This window comes from Aplysia californica, unplaced genomic scaffold (genome assembly GCF_000002075.1).
Source record: "Aplysia californica isolate F4 #8 unplaced genomic scaffold, AplCal3.0 scaffold00238, whole genome shotgun sequence".
NCBI lineage: Eukaryota > Metazoa > Mollusca > Gastropoda > Aplysiida > Aplysiidae > Aplysia > Aplysia californica.
The window spans coordinates 800,237-806,447 of NW_004797508.1; the positions used below are offsets into that span (position 1 = coordinate 800,237).

Consider the following 6,211-nt stretch of genomic DNA (forward strand, 5'->3'; position numbering starts at 1 on the left):
AGAGAGAGAGAGAGAGAGAGAGAGAGAGAGAGAGAGAGAGAGAGAGAGAGATTTTTGTTTAGATCTTCCCCCTGGATTCTTGCGGAGGTGACCTCATTTTCTTGAAAGCGACCATGCAGAACTTGTTTCAAACAACGTTATGTAGGGGGATCTGGACGGGGACAATACTCTACATTGTATACCCATGCATAAACTTTGATTGTTTTTGTTTGTTTGAGTAAAGAGAAGCATCCACGCACTATTGGTCATTTAGATTTAGTGTTGAGGAAAAGTAATATAGACAGACCGAAAGAACAGCAGGAATGTAAAGAAGTATGAGTCAGCAGTAGCGTTATCAGCCACCAACCACCCGCCCATGTCGTGTTAACATAATAGCGGCCTTCGTTTGAAGTTTGAAGTGGGAGAAAAGAGCTAGGGCGCACAGAAACTGGAGAGGCAGTTGTTTTTTCTTATTGTTTTTTTTTTATAGGGGGGATTCGGTGGCCGAGAGATTTGTAAGTTTAGGCAGAGAGTAGTTTAGGCTAACAAATTATAAAATTGCCTGCAATGGTACGCGTAATATTGTGAACTTTTACAATCTTTGTATGTTTATTAGGCTAGGGTGTTTGAATGTCATGTAGGTAGTATTACAGTATTATGTAGGCACATGTATTTGTCATTGAAACCCAAACTTCCCCAAGCGAATCAATGTAAAGTAGATCTAACTGTTGTTAACATTATCTATTTATTTATTTATAATTTAATTTGCTTTAAGAGAGAGTTTACGGCATTTGCGACACTCTTAGGTCATATTGAAAATGAAAGGTGTTTCTGAAGAATAGCATGCAAAGAAAGAAAGAGGAAGGGAACGATAATAATAATATACATGTATATAATATAATAAGCTTGGTAGGAAAGAGGGAGCAAATCGCATCAGACAACCCATCAAACTCCCACTAAAAAGGGATGACCCAGGGTCAAGAAGCAGGGCCTGGTACCAGGGGCGAAGGCTGACTTTTTTGACAGGGTAATCAAAGTGAAATGGGACCAGATAGGGCCTGGAGATATCACACTCACACAAGTCACAAGAATCTTACTGGCACTGGAGGCGGCAACTCTGAGGTGTGAATGAAAAAAATCCTGAATTCATGTTGTGTGCTTGTTCAACCGCTAAAATAATCGGGAAAGTATTTCATTAAATGTTTATTCTAACTAACCTTAAATTTAACTTTAGATTTGAACACACGAACACCAAGGAAAGAAGCACAGATGTCAGCACTACAATGACATGTTATACCAGACAGCCGAAACACTTTGGTAGAGCACGCCAATTATTAATTTTTTATTTCACATTTGGCTGTTTTTTGTCTAGCTTTTCGCGGCCAGGAGCCGCTGTCATAATCGAGGTCACGATCTGATTATAGGACGTTAAAAAGTCGAGGAAAAAAACAAGCACTAGCAGTGTAGTAGCAGGAGTCAAAGGATTATTAGGAGTTAGTTCCCCCCACATCTGTGAGGTAGACTCGACCAGTGTAATAGTTAGATAATCAGCGCGTCTGGGTGCTTATAACTGTGGCCCGAAAAGGGTGAACAGGGTATATGCCGGCGACAATGAAACAGCTCTGACTGCTATGCACAATCATGTTCCCTTCAAATCTATTGGTTGACTCTCCCAGCCTCACTTTAAGCTTACTTAATCAAAGCTGGTGACTGCTTATGGAGTGGCCCGATAGGGGCGAACACAGGCTATTTCTGTGGCAATGAAACGGTTTTGAAGGTTAGGCATAGTCTATTGTTCATTGGTGATTATGAATATCTTTTTACATTTAATTTATGAGGATTACGTCTATGGGTGAATTTGACTGCGACAATGTTTCAAAATTAGGAAGGGAAGCAGTGATTATTTGATTATATAGACGCTTCGCCTCTGCCTGGTACCCTCAAGGGGGGGGGGGGGGGGGGCTGCCCAGTCTGTCACAGGCCCAGTTAATTGTCACAAATTTATTTAAGTATTTGAGTATTGATGACAGTCATAATTACAGCACTTTAACTTAAACATTGTAGTTGTAACTTAAGTTTTTTAAAATTCTCCACCTTCAAATTGGTGGTGCAGAGATAGTCCCTCTAAAAAGTCAATTCAGCTTGTGTTGTTCGAATCAAATATTTCTTCCTTTTTTATGCAAATCAAAGAAAATAATTATGTAAAATTCTAACAATGAATGTTCTTTCGTTAAAAACAATTGGAAAATAAAATTCGATTTATACAATCAATCAATAATTCATTTACTCTTTTTGAGAGTGTCAGTAACTTCCATCATGCAGGGCACAGTCGAGGCATGTGACAAAGTGGCATGCTTCTCCCTCAAAGTCCACCAACGCGTGGAATCCAATTTATGCGTATAATAAAGGGAGTCTAAACATGATCATCGTAAAAATAGCAGCAAGAATAACAATAGAAAAAACAGCAACAAGAACAAATTATGACAACATTATTAATATTATTATTAGCAGCATTTATAACGATAGTAGCCTAACAACAACAACAACACCAACACCAACAATGAAAATGAAAGCAACATCACCAACACAAAAACAGCAGCAGCTACCAAAAAAAAAAAAAAAAAAAAAACAACCTTCAACAGAACCATTAGAAATAACTATGGCAGCAACAACAACAACAACAACAACAACAACAACAACAACAACAACAACAACAACAACAACAGCCACAACAGCAACAACAACAGCAACAACAACGATTTAAAAGAACAACAGCAACAACAACGATTTACAAGAACAACAGCAACAGCAACAACAACAGCAACAACAACAGCAGCTACGATTACACCAACAACAGCAACAACAACAGTGATAACAACAACAACAACAACAACACAACAACATCATCATCATCATCAATCATCATCAACAAGAACTACAGCAACGATACAAACAATGACTTGCCTTTGTTAAGAAGATCAGAAAGTGGTTTGAGCAACTACTTGCAGGCCTAAACAAGAAGTTAAAATAAATCTCGTGTTTGTTTTTCGTGCCTCACTGACAACAGGCCTGGGCAACTTCGCAAGATCTGACACTGCACAATTTATTATGTGGGAACGTTTTGCCGCGCTGCGGGGCCCACGGTTTCACGGAACGCTGAGCAACGCCACAACACACGAAGCCTCGACCAATAGGAAAGCGGCGCTCGGAAAACGCGTTATCACGTGAAGAAAAAGATTCTGGTTTCCAAGACCTTCGCGTCTCCTTGGCTGGCTAGTTTCTGTTTCAATTTCGAAGAAGTAGTTTATCACGGGGGCTGCCCAGTTTGGCACTTAAGTTGTTTTTTTATTCTCCACCTTCAAATTGGTGTTGTAAAGTGTGTGTGTGTGTGTGTGTGTGTGTGTGTGTGTGTGTGTGTGTGTGTGTTGTGTGTGTGTGTGTGTGTGTTGTGTGTTGTGTGTGTGTGTGTGTGTGTGTGTGTGTGTGTGTGAGTGAGAGAGAGAGAGAGAGTGTGTGTGTGTGTGTTTGTGGGGTGTGTGTGTGTGTGTGTGTGTGTGTGTGTGTGTGTGTGTGTGTGTGTGTGTGTGTGTGTGTGCTACTCTTAAGTCTTGAAAAAAGCAACTTTGAAAGCTGTATTTGTCTTGATTAGGCACCGTTCTGATCTAGTTTCTAAACCTAGATTAAACATTAATTTCTCCACTTTGTATTATAATGACTTGAGTTCGTCATATATAATACCTCCTTTCCGTAATCGTATTTTCCTCGCCGTTACTTCAACTTCTTTTCCGTAACAGATTTTCCTCTCCGTTACCAACACGTTCGTGGGTTATAAAATAAAAACTGTTAATATAATGTCATTTTTGTGTGTGTATTCCAGCCCAATCCCAAACTGATCACTATCTGTACCGGTGGTTTCTCTCCTATTCTAGTTTTGTTTCTTAATTATGGACCAAAATTGCAATTAGATTATGACGGTTTTTCACTTTTCAGTCCTACATGTACTAAAGTGGAATATAAAAAAGCTTAGTGTAAAGAGAAAGTTTTAAATGGCATACAGCCTCCAATGATGCATCTGGTCAAACAATTAAAACCCAAACACTGCATGTTTTATCCAGAGTTTCCAACTAACGGCGTATGGTAAGTTGTAGTAGTAGGAGGAGGAGGACATGGTTTAACGGCGCTTGCAACTGCATAAGGTCATATGAGCGCTTGCTAAGTTGGTAACCGAAAAGAACATTTGTAAGCACAGTACATTTAATAGAGACCTCTCTCTTCGCTATTGTTTAGAATTAAGATCCAATATTTTTTACACTAAGAGTGGCAGAGACACGCCAAATACATCATACACAAATTAAGCAATGTCATGACAGCTTCAATTTCTAAAACTAAAGTACTAGATCTATGCCAAATGTATCCGTTAAAAAAATCCTATATTTATTTTACTCTCTCTCTCTCTCTCTCTCTCTCTCTCTCTCTCTCTCTCTCTCTCTGTCTGTCTCTCTGTCTCTGTCTGTCTCTCTGTCTCTGTCTCTCTCTCTGTCTCTGTCTCTCTCTCTCGCTCTCTCTCTCTCTCTCTCTCTCTCGCTCTCTCATACAACACACACACACACACACACACACACACACACACACACACACACACACACACACTCACTCACACACTCACACACACGCACAAACCCGCACACTTTTCTGCCACCCCTGTGGCTTTTTAACTATCTCACAGGGGTGAAGGCGGGCTTGTTTGACAGAGTGATCAAAGTTAGTGTTTATAAAAAGAGATAGAAATGCGCCCTTGCGCTAAAAGTAAAAGCTTTATCACACTGGGGACATGATTACGTATTAAAAACACGAAGACTTCTCGCTAACAAATCCCGAATTCATATATTGTAGGCCACATCCGCCAAAATAACCGAGGAACTATCTCACTTAATACGAAGCACACATATTTAATTCCTAATTTGAGCAATTATAACTCTTAAACCTGCGTTAGGCATAATGGCTTCAAGATTCTTCACTGGTGAACTTACTCTAAACTTCGAGTATAATGCAGGTGGCTAAAAAAAAAAAGAATAATTTTTTTATAAAATACAAAAAGAAGAGCATGCAATAGTATTTGGTTACAAATTTGGCTGTTTTTATATAGCTTTCTGCGCCAAGAGCCTATTCCATAATCACACCATGACCTAATCGTAATGTGTTGTAAAGTCGAGGGGAAAAAACGACACGATACACAGCAGCCACAAACGTATTTTGAGTTCGTCCCCCCTTTCCTTTAACTTTTAGAGGTAAACTCGACTTGTCTTATTGAAAGCTTATACATTGGAACTCAGATACAAAAAAGTCGTCGGGCCTGACATTCACTTTCGTTGAATCTGAGTTTTTGTTACGGCAGTCTAATTAACAAGTTGCGTCGCAATGAGAGGTTTACCATGTAGAATACAGCAACGTTTGTTTCTCCAGAACAGCATTCAATAAGTCATTTTACGTAAATCTAGATCTGCACTACCCTAGAATTACAAAGTTTTATCTGCCCAATATGCCTACCTAGTTTTCAGAAATTTGACATCAAAGATTTTGGGTTTAACTTTAACATCATGTCAAGCTTTTTCGAATACAATTATTTAAATATCTTGATAACGATTCCATATAACCTAACGATTCTGATAGAAAATAAAGAACATTTGGTCTCTGACCTCATAGTCTCAGTAACTCAAAACTGCCAAAAATTTCAAATAGAACATTTTTAAATCTGAGGTAGAGCTATGTCTAACTATGTTGGCCTTTCATTGTTCCATAGCTGGAGGGAGGGGATGGCCTGGGGGTGGGCGGGTAATATGACTGTGGTACGTCTATATTTCTACCGATGCACCATGCCCGAAACGCGTATGCCTACGCCACCCCCCACCCCCACCCCACACACACAATCTTGTGACACATAACCTAACAGTCATACGTGTGCTGGCCGCTTCCTGGTACACGTTAGGCTAAGAAACGTCAACATGCGTGTCAACAACGCATGTGTTAATGCGAAAGAAAGCTTGTGGTTGATCGTTTAAGATGTATGCAATAGGCTAGGCTAAGCGTGCAATGGTCCACAATCCACAGTGCAAAGTGCTCTGAAAGTCTCTTGGAATAGAGTAGAAATGGTTCGTTGGTGGAGGAACATGCGCAAAGCCACATTAGCATGAGCTGTTCGCCCTGCAAGGGGCATAGTTGAATCTGAGTTCAC

General features: G+C 39.8%; 1 protein-coding gene across 1 annotated transcript in view; it reads right to left on the reverse strand.

Annotated features, from left to right (window-relative positions):
- Window positions 1-3,200, reverse strand: part of LOC101848115 (cell death-inducing p53-target protein 1 homolog) — a gene marked incomplete in the record, with an annotated part of 40,209 nt that extends 37,009 nt beyond the window's left edge. Inside the window, 1 exon segment of the mRNA XM_013083527.2 lies at window positions 2,943-3,200.
- Between the last annotated feature and the right edge of the window lie 3,011 nt (window positions 3,201-6,211).